We start from the raw sequence: 11141 nt of genomic DNA, 5'->3' as shown, positions 1-11141 counted from the left end.
CCTGGGGGCACCCATCTTAGAATCTCATTTTCTGGAAGGGGCGTGCTTAGGAGCAGCTTGGAGGGAAATGAGGGGAGTTTGTGATTGGCTGGGAGAGAGTGGGCAGAGCTTAACTTGAGAAAAGAAAAAAAGTGTTTAAGGGAGCGTTTTAAAACCTGACAGCTTGGTTAGGGTCTGTGTGTCAAAAAAGAAGGAGATTGGGTTTGGATGTGAAGAAGAGAGGAGTTAGTGAAGCCTGAAGTTGGTCAGTTAGTCATCAAAGTTAATTACAAGATTTTATAGCTATTGGAAAGGATAACTGGTGGAGTGGAGAGACAGATCCAGAAGGAAAGGACTGTCTGTGTGGAGTTTTGAAATTCTAGGTAGAGAGGAATCCTGTCAATAGTTTCTGGAGGGAGAGAGGAGTGTTATGTGCAACTAAGTTTTGAAGTGTCTAAAGAAACCATACGCTTTATTCAATATTGAAACCACTAAGCTTAAAGCCTGTTTTGTTCAAGTTCTCTCAAATAAACAACATTGTTATTTGTTCACAACAACTGCCTCAAGTGTGGCTCTGTGTAAGAAGTTTCCAAGCAATTTATAGAAGAAATCAAAGTTAAATGGTGGCAGCGTGTATTTTAAAAAGGAATATCTTTAGTGTTATCTCAGAGTACAAAGCTTGAGTGCGAATCCAGCACATTCTAGTCTATTAAAACCTCAAGTCAAGCCAAGGGCTAAACGTTTCTTAAAATTGGAGTGGTAGCCAGTGTTCCTTTAAAAGGTATTTTGGCCAGAAGATTGTTTTAGCTTCTTCAGCTTTTGATTTTTAACTAAATAGGTCACATTCCATTAGAGGAGGTTGGCAAACGATTGGGATTTGTTCACAAATAAGTCCCTAACCATTATACCATGCTTAGAGAAAAACCCCAACAAGTTATAGGCTTAACATATTAATTAACTAGTTACTTTCAAGCTCTGTCCTCACTGCAGTTTGTTCTCCCCTGATCTAGAACTACAAAATCTCCAAGGACATGTTCTTTTGCAGAAATTAGTGGTTTCATCTAAATGCAGAATGATCTGTTAATCCATTACAACGTGTGTTCTGGTCAATAAAACATACTGTTTTATTTAATGGCTATTTTAAATTGAATCAAATGTTTTCTTTGTCTGTTATACTGATAGGGATTGAACATGCTTTCCCTGTAGAATTACTCCATTATTTACTAAGCAAAGGCAAAGCTGTCAACAATGATCTCTCCTTTCCAATTAAGGCAAACTGAACAGGCCATAAATCACAAACAGGCTCTTCTGAGGAAAAGGCCACCAAGGGTGTGTGTGTGTGTATGTATGTGTGTGTAGTACTTCTGTCATAGACTAGAAGCAAGTATAAGGAACTCCATTTGATTCCAGTCATTGAACTTCTGTGATATTATTTTCTAACATACATAACTATGACAGTGCCAAATGAATTTCTGTGTACCATCTAATTGTGGAAATTGATGTCTTTCTTAATAATGAGGCAATGCTTTCTATGTACTGCTGTTGAAGAATTTATGTACTGATATACACATTAAATGTGAGTATATGCACATCATTTTTGGATAGAAGTGAATTTTACTCAACCACCAATCATTTTGTAATCAATATTTATTTTAATATAATATTTTGCAAATGCTCTCTTAATATCAAGAAGATAAAATGTTGTAAGCAACCTCAATGTTGTAACCTGCCTCGAGCCATGTGGAGAGGCGAGCAAGAAATACTAATAGTAATAATAATAATAATAATAATAATAATAATAATAATATCTATCTTCCTAGAAAGTCTGGTGGCAGAGGACTTTTACAAGAAAAACAAGCAGTCGAAGAAGAAAAACATGCCCTGGCAGAATATGTAAAGGAAAGCCAAGAACCTGGCTTTAATTGAAGTCAATAATCAGAAACTCCTCAAAGCACAGCAGACAAAGAACCAGTACAAGAAAACTGCACTTCAAACCAAAGCTGACAGCTGGCACAACAAAGCATTGCATGGGCAGTTCCTTGACAAAACTGAAGGAAAAGTTGACAAGGAGAATGCCTGGTTATGGAGCATGAATGGAACTCTGAAAAAGGAGACAGAAGGCCTGATTCTTGCAGCCCAGGAGCAAGCCATCAGAACCAATGCAATTAAGGCCAGGATTGAAAAATCAGCTGATGACCCAAAATTCAGACTGTGCAAGGAAGCTGATGAAACCATACATCATATCCTCAGCTGTTGCAAGAAGATCGCACAGACAGACTACAAACAAAGGCACAACTCTGTGGCCCAAATGATTCACTGGAACTTATGCCACAAGTACCACCTGCCAGCAGTAAAGAATTGGTGGGATCATAAACCTGCAAAGGTAGTGGAAAATGAACACACAAAAATACTGTGGGATTTTTGAATCCAGACAAAGTTTTGGAACACAATACACCAGATATCACGATTGTGGAAAATAAAAAAGTTGAGATCATTGATGTTGCCATTGAGGAAAAACAACAGGAAAAACTCAGCCGTTATCAGGACCTCAAAATTGAATTGCAAAGGCTCTGGCATAAACCAGTACAGGTGGTCCCAGGGGTATTCGGCACACTGGGTGCCGTGCCAAAAGATTTCAGCTGGCATTTGGAAACAATAAACATTGACAAAATCACGATCTGTCAACTGCAAAAGGCCACCTTACTTGGATCTGCATGCATCATTTGAAAATACATCACACAGTCCAAGACTTTTGGGAAGTCATACAATCATAGAGTTGGAAGAGACCTCATGGGCCATCCAGTCCAACACCCTGCCAAGAAGCAGGAATATTGCATTTAAATCACCCCTGACAGATGGCCATCCAGCCTCTGTTTAAAAGCTTCCAAAGAGGGAGCCTCCACCACACTCCAGGCAGAGAGTTCCACTGCTGAATGGCTCTCACAGTCAGGAAGTTCTTCCTCATGTTCAGATGGAATCTCCTTTCTTGTAGTTTGAAGCCATTGTTCCATTGTGTCCTAGTCTCCAGGGCAGCAGAAAACAAGCTTGCTCCCCCCTCTCTGTGACTTCCTCTCACATATTTATATATGGCTATCATATCTCCTCTCAGCCTTCTCTTCTTCAGGCTAAACATGCCCAGCTCCTTAAGCCACTTTTTTGCTGCCACATCACATTGTTGGCTCATGTTTAACTTGTTGTCCACGAGGACTCCAAGATCTTTTTCACACGTACTGCTCTCGAGCCAGGTGTCCCCCATTCTGTATCTTTGCATTTCATTTTTTCTGCCTAAATTGAGTATGTTGCATTTGTCCCTGTTGAACTTCATTTTGTTAGTTTTGGCCCATCTCTCTAATCTGTCAAGATCGTATTGAATCCTGCTCCTGTCCTCTGGAGTATTGGCTATCCCTCCCAATTTGGTGTCGTCTGCAAACTTGATGATCCTGCCTTCTAACCCTTCATCTAAGTCATTAATAAAGATGTTGAACAGGACCGGGCCCAGGACGGAACCCTGCGGCACTCCGCTCATCACTTCTTTCCAGGATGAAGAAGAAGCATTGGTGAGCATCCTCTGGGTTTGTCCATTTAGCCAATTACAGATCCATCTCACCATAGTTTTGCCTAGCCCACATTGGACTAGTTTGTTTGCCAGAAGGTCATGGGGGACCTTGTTGAAGGCCTTACTGAAATCGAGGTATGCTACATCCATACTTTAAGATCCTTACTAATATGATTTATTAATCAGTGCTATTGATAGGGAAACTTTGTCAAGGCTTCAAAACTTGTCCTATTAGATATGCTAGATACTTTTAAATGAAACTACAAAACTGGGGGGACAGCAAAGTCTTGCAGAACCTGCATTATCTTGATCTCACCAGACTTGTCAGCAAACCACAGAAAACACCACTGTTTTTAAAATTTGGTTTTGGAAGCACTAAAATAACAGAGATTTAACCAGAACAACAGTAAGCAAAATTGCCAGTGATGCTGAAGTGAGATAGTGGAGTGAATGAGACAGGCTGCAAAAATGTGCACTTTAGCTGCCTACGGTATAAAAGATCTCTAATGGGAGTCATATCACTTCCTTTATTTAGCTGCCTTTGGCGTCAAGAGATGCTGAATTATGCATAAGGACACTGATACGGTTTTAGTGACTTTATTAAAAATGGAGAGAAAATCAATGAGTGGAAATACTACAACAGGCAATGGACAACTTGATGGCCTAAGGAAGGAGCTAAAGGAACATCAGTTTCAGGTTGAGGGTAAGGTAGGGGGAAGTTTTCATATCCTCTTTCACTATTAAGGTGACTCTGGCTTATTGAGCTAACATTCTTCATAATACAAGACAAAGTTAACTTTTGAGAAATCTACTGATTTTTTCATGTTTGTGGTGGTTCCTTGGCTTTTGGTTGTGAATCTTTGCAGGTGTTAAAAGAATAATGGTTTTATTTAGTATAAAAATCTCCATTACTAAAAAAAAAGTTAAATGATGCTTAACTCTCTTTTGTCAGCATAAACCAATGTTTCATCGAATTTGTATGTGGTATTGTGTGATAAAAAGGAAAGAATGTAAAAGAACTGCATAGTTATCTAGGGGTTTGTCTCCAAAATGTAAAGTCATTTTAAAGTTTTAAAAGATCCTGGCTAATTTGCTGGCTGTGAGACCCCAAGCAATACCCTACAAATGTCCCAGTTTGGAAGGGGGACAGTCCTTGTTAAACATCCACCGTCCTACTTTTTCAGTTGCTTTTAAAATGTTCCAGTTTGCCATTCCTTCCCCCACTTTCCTCCTTTGTCTTCAGTTTATGTAAATTGATTCAAAATGAGTTCAATGTGCAAAAGTAGTTTGCACTCAGGGCACTTCCAGACTATACTTAAACTTGCTTTGGAGCCAGTTTAAGAAACCTGTTCTGAAGTGGGTTTAAGTCCCCCCACCCCAAAAACAAAACAAAACGGGCTTCTAACTTCTTTGTCTTGAATTACTTTGATTTTACCTGAGGTTTAATTTGGTCACTCAGGTAAAAATCTGACAGGGTCCAGGATATGGGCCCTGTCTAGAAGGACCCTCAGTTGATTCAGTCGAGAGGAGAGAAGAAATGGAATTTTGGCTTTTGCAGTAGACTCAGACAAAATCACTGCCTCTCCTATTTTGCACATTTTTCCACATTAACCTTTGCCATCTTGATCATACTCTAATGTTGCTTGGCTGCATATGTCTCACTTATAATCTGTGAAATGTTGGGGGGTATGTAAACAGCAGGCCAATACACAGAGATGGCCCTGGGTAATTTTCAACGGTAAGCAAACAGTATTTTGGCACCCCCCCCCCCCCCACCACCACCACCCCAACCAATCACTGATATATATTTCTGTTTGTCATGGGAGTTCTGTGTGCCATATTTGGTTCATTTCCATCATTGGTGGAGTTCAGAATGCTCTTTGATTGTAGGTGAACTATATATCCCAGTAACTACAACTCACATATGTCAAGATCTATTTTCCCCCAAGAGCGCCCCTGGGGAAAATCAACTATACTGCAAATGCTTACTTTGCATAATGGGTTGAGCCGCCCCTGCTAATACACCCCCTATACACACAGAACTAATACAGTGATTTCATTTCTCCCCTCTGACAAAATATAGCCTATGGGCATTTTATAGATACTTTAGTGCAACTCTATGGTATTCTTGGGATTTTCATTTTAATTATGTTCACTATTAGGTACAGTTTTGTGTATCCAAACAAAGTCTGGGAACATATCTCTCATGAATGTGTGGGTTGTGCTATAATTAAAAAACCAAACAAGAAAACTTTGCTATGCATTTCAGTAACTTAAGGACTAGTTTGAACATTTCTGTTAAGCATTTTTGATTGGACCAGAGAGGATATTTGGAAGATGCAGCCCATGGACTGCGTGCCCCTTCTTCTCTCCAGTGTTTGAGATGGATGTCAGTAGGAAGCAAGGTGCCAGACACAGGCTAATCTCCAAGAAGAGGGGGCCCTACCTTCATCTTTTCTTCTACCAGTTGAACACTGTGAGAGAATTTACGTGCTTACTTTGAAATGCCATTTTTTTCCCTCCAGAGGAATTTTCTGTTATATTAACAATGCAGTTATACACATATCTTCCATACCTTAAAGAGGTCAGCAAGACCTACTCCTCTTTAAATATCTGCAAGATTGTAAGGGACATTCAAAAAGGCCACTGGAATGCATATATTTCATTATGACAATCATGTTTATCTCTCTTTCTTGATTAATGACATTCCATTTATCTATTCGACAAAAGCCCTGGCTTAACTTGAAAAGCTGCAAATGGCTCCAGGTGATCATACAAGTGTTATGAGGAAACTGGGGTCTGATTTGATCCAAAATTTTCTTTGGGGAGTTGAAATGAGTGTGAACACAAGACTGCATTTGAGATGCTGTAATTTTGAGAAGGTGTGATAAAAGTATCTTAGTTTTAAAACAATGTATTCTATAATATTACCCATCAACCCTTATTAATGTAGGATGGGAAACTTTTAAGTGTTTTGCATGTGAGTTTGTTGCTCGGTTCCCAAGTCAAAACGGTAAAAGATATTTTAAACTTTCAGTGCATTATATTATATAGTACCATAGGCAATTGTAGTGAAACTGACCTTTTTGGCAGGAAGGCCGAAGCCTAGAAAGTCAGTAGCTGCCATGTTCTGGGTTAGGCAAGAGAGCCAGAGGCAGGAGGGAGGAGTCAGCCGACTCCTGATTGGTTAGGACAGTCAGGGGTGGAGTTAGGATTTAGAGGGGGAAAAGGCTGGCTTATTTGACAAGTAAAGGGAGTTGGAGTTTAGACATCGTGGAGTAAAGACGTATATTTTAGGAAGGGAGAGCTGTGAATATCTTAGGCAGGGAGGGAAGACTTTTGTGTGAGCCTTGAGAATTAGAGCAAGGGATAGGCATAGGATCCTGGTTCACTGGTCAGAGTAGGGACAGTGAAAGGGAAGCCTGATTTGCTCTAGGAGGCAGTTTGTATTACTGTGCTCAAAGACACACTGTGTCAGTTAGTGATCAGTGTGGGGATAAGGAACTCACTGTGAAACAAAAGTTGAAGCCTTTAAGTAAGACTGCCTGTTTTAAAACCAGCTAAGCCTCAAGAACTGAACTGCCTCAAGATTATTGTACCACTCTTTTTAAGAGTTGATCTGTTCATTAAGTTCTAAAATAAACCTGTTACTTATTTCACCTTTAATCTGGTGTCTGCCTCAGTCTATCACAACCTTTACATCTCAGCTAACTTAAAGAAGATTTCTTTTAGTCTAGTCAGTGAAAATAACAGTGGTCATAGAAGAACAAAGAGCTTGAATATAACTTTTCCTATTTTTCATATTCACACATATGGTTTTCCTCAGACCTATTTAATTTGAGGTGGTGGCAGTGATTTAACAATTACATCGGTCTACAACTACATCACAGTTTGTCACTTAATAGATAAATTACTAAGGTGGGGACAAGAGAGGCTTTCCCACTTGTTGTAGTTAATTATCTTTATTTGATTAGTGTCCAGCTGCATGATAACCCTGCGAACTAACGGGCAGTGGGTGGGATTGATTGTTTTCCAATGCCAAGATAGCCTTGATCTTTAGTACACTGGTGTCCAGTGGTGGGTTTGTGTTCCCCTCTGTCAGGGTTGTCGCTTGATCATTACTACAGCATACTGGTTCAAAATATTTAATTTCCAAAACCTCTGTGTGGATTTTTTAAATAATTTCAGAATAATACAGAAGATATTAAATATATATATACACAGAGATTTTGGAAATCCTATATTTTCATCAAGTAATAAATTGTTCTACCATGTTGGTTCAATTTGACAAAACATGTTTCTACACAAGAAAATCAAGATGTTATTAGACTACTGAAAATTCAAAGAGCAGTAGATTGTGTTAATGTGATAGTTCCAAAAACCTTCTCATAAAATTTTAGAAGCATATTTGCAGAGAAGAAAATCACACTGAATTTCATAGTATCTTTGAGAAGGAAGTTTATAAACAAGTTTCCTGCATAAAGAAAACTATTGAATCCACCAGCATTGCTCAAGGATATTCATTTAATTTGCTTTCTTATTACATTCTGGAGAAAAAGATGAAAATCCCAAACAGGCACATTTCAGTAAACAACACTGAGCCACACTATAATGTAATGTGTGATCCAGGAAAGCGTTTTTGTTTCGTTTGTTTTTCTATCCAAAGTTCTAGTCTTTGAAATCATATTATAATTACTAAGTCTAATTTTAAGCTGGTCATCGTTTATTCCTTGGAAATCACTTATATGGTTAAATTGTTTTTCTGCTCTTCTGTGTCTTTTTATTGCAAAGTTCTGGCACTGGCATATTGCCTCCCTTATAATTACACTCAGTCCATGGGCACTGATCAACATATAATCATTTTGATTTAGTCTTCTGCTTTGCTCAGTAGTGATGCTTCTTTTGTTATCTTGATGTGGCACTCTATACATTGGTCCCTACCAATATGATCTGGTCTTGTACATTTCCTTTGGAGCTGTATTTTCTCTTTACCAGGTAATCAGAAACCTCCTAAATAAATATGACATAATAAGCTGATGGATTTAGGCAGACCTCCTTTGAATAAACAGTCACCATTGTGTTTTAAGACTCAAAATATTAATGGAGAAACTATTGAGAGAGGTTTTCAAAGACATTTATCCAGAAACAGTTAGTGAAACAACTCTGGTATTAACTGGATTTGGACTGGTTCTCATTAACACAAGGCTGTGAAAAAGCTAGCAAAAATTCTGACTTTTCTGCTAAACAGAACACTCAGAATTCTGCTACTGCCCTTCTACTTTGGATACCTGTAGCTTTTTTAACTTTAAATTCAAGCTGGATTTAAGCTATGGAAGATATTGAGAACAGGTACATCCTATTGAAATAAGCCACTTCTGCTGGAAGTTGCTATAGAGATGCCCTGGAGGACCTGAAAATTCCTAGAAAGGATATATTTTGTTGGTTGACGGTAGGGAGCAGTACCCATGAGTACAGGGATCATATTGTTTCTCATAATTACTATTTTCTCCAGCACCTTGTATAATGTTCATATGCAGCAGTGTGATCACCAAGTCCACCAATTTCCCTATGCCCACCAAATCAATTTTTCACTCACTGTTCACCCCACATGTTCATTCTGGCTGAAGGAAACTTCATTTGTTTGGTTTTGGAAAGTTAAGGTATTTAAAAAGATCACAGGAAGCCTCCAAGTGAGAGCTTGGTTGGAAAAAAAAACTTTGGTTGATAGTACTGTTAGCGAAATGGATTCATAACCTAAGAAGCAGCCAAATGGGCCAGCTACCTTGCTCACTGGTTTTATGTCTGTTTATTGTTTTTTCAAGGAATGGCTAGAATGCTGCATGAATGCTGATAGCATAAATATTTTGTAGTATTCTTCCATTGGGTTTTTCATTCTGACTAATATGGAACCCCATCTCATTGCACCACCTTGGAATCAGTCAGTGATCATTAGGACTGGGAATGAGATCTCCAGTATGATTGAGATACAATTTTACAGTGGGAAATAAAAACCAAGTACTGCTAGAACCCCAGTGAATACTGCCTTTCACAGGGACCTTAAAAAGACATTAACTGATATAATAACTGATAGTATATATCATCAACACGATAAGAGCTAAAGACTCCAGCATGCTAGGCCTGCTAACAAGCCATGTGATTTATTTATTTTTTTGCAGGGGGAGACATTTTTAGCTTGGGTTGTACTGAAGAACATTGTCCTGCTATGGCCTTTTAGAGTGAGCCAGAAATGATACCTAGATGTTTGGTTATTGTTTCATAATAAGTATTACCTATCCTTTTAGTATTCTTGAAGCATAATTTGGGTATATGCAGGAGAACAAAGATTGCAAAGACTTTTCACATTTAAACTACTTTATAATGGAAGTGTTTAGGGACTGGAAAGAGAAATTAAAGTTAAAAGTATAAAGCACACAAGACCCATAAAAGTATAAAATACCATATAACCCATTTTGAACTTCCAGCAGAAACAATCAGAAGTTCCTTCTTGCTTTGCTACATGAATACCTTCTGCGAAAGTCATCAACCTAAGAGTTTTGAAAAAGCAGGGGGAATGCTTGCTGAGGACCGATTTGCATTAAAAGAAAGAGTGGGGAAAGAACAGAACCCCTGGAGGCTATGATGTGTCACAGATGTAAATTAACATAGGATTCGAGAAGGAAAATTAAAACGTCACGCTTCACTTCCGATGTGCTTACAGTTATGTTTATTCCCTCTGTTTATTCATGCAGTTCCTGACACACTTGAAGATGCCAAGGTAAGTGCTATTCTTGCTCATTAACAGATTACATGGATCAGTGCACTCATGATATGCACGGTCAACATGAGTTTTTCTATTATGTTCTGTTTTGGGCCGACTTGCTGCCTGGGCTGGATCTTCATGAATAACCTGTAAAATGAAAATACAAGCCTGTTTTACAAGTATAAGTGGTGAACATCTCAATCTTATATTGTTCAATTCAAGTAATTGCTCCATCACAACTACAATGTAAACCTGCTCGATTTTTTATACATGGTCTTTAATCCAATAATTCGGGAGTATGATCCTCTCAAAACAAAAGATGTCACAGTATAAGATTTTGAGCCATCCTTTCCCCTGAATAAGTTGACTCTTATTTATTTATTTTGTCATATTTATATCTTGCCTTTCTCACCCCATAGGGGACTCAGAGCAGGTCATATATAGGCAGTGATTCATCACCATACGGACATGCATCAGTAAACTAAACATATACATAAAAACAGTCATTAAAACTACTTATTTAAAATCACACAATCCAATATATAGGCATCTTTCTCTTTTTTTTTCATGCAACCATCAAGTTATCTTACTTTTTATATTATGTAATTTATTGGAATGGAATGAATGGAATGCAACTTCCAGACAAGGCTCCTAGTACAGATGTATACCAGATACAATGTTCCCTCACTTATCGCGGGGGTTCCATTCCAGGAGCCCCCACAATCAGAGAAAATCCGCAAAATACAGATGTTTGGGTGCCGTTGATGTCTCTGCCAGGCTGGGGCCTCCGAAGCCGGCAGGAGCACAGGCGGCGAGGAGGAGGAGGCTGCTGCCGAGTGGGCAGAG

The sequence above is a fragment of the Anolis sagrei genome, chromosome 1, assembly GCF_037176765.1.
Source record: "Anolis sagrei isolate rAnoSag1 chromosome 1, rAnoSag1.mat, whole genome shotgun sequence".
NCBI lineage: Eukaryota > Metazoa > Chordata > Lepidosauria > Squamata > Dactyloidae > Anolis > Anolis sagrei.
Note: the sequence above shows the minus strand (reverse complement) of the source record.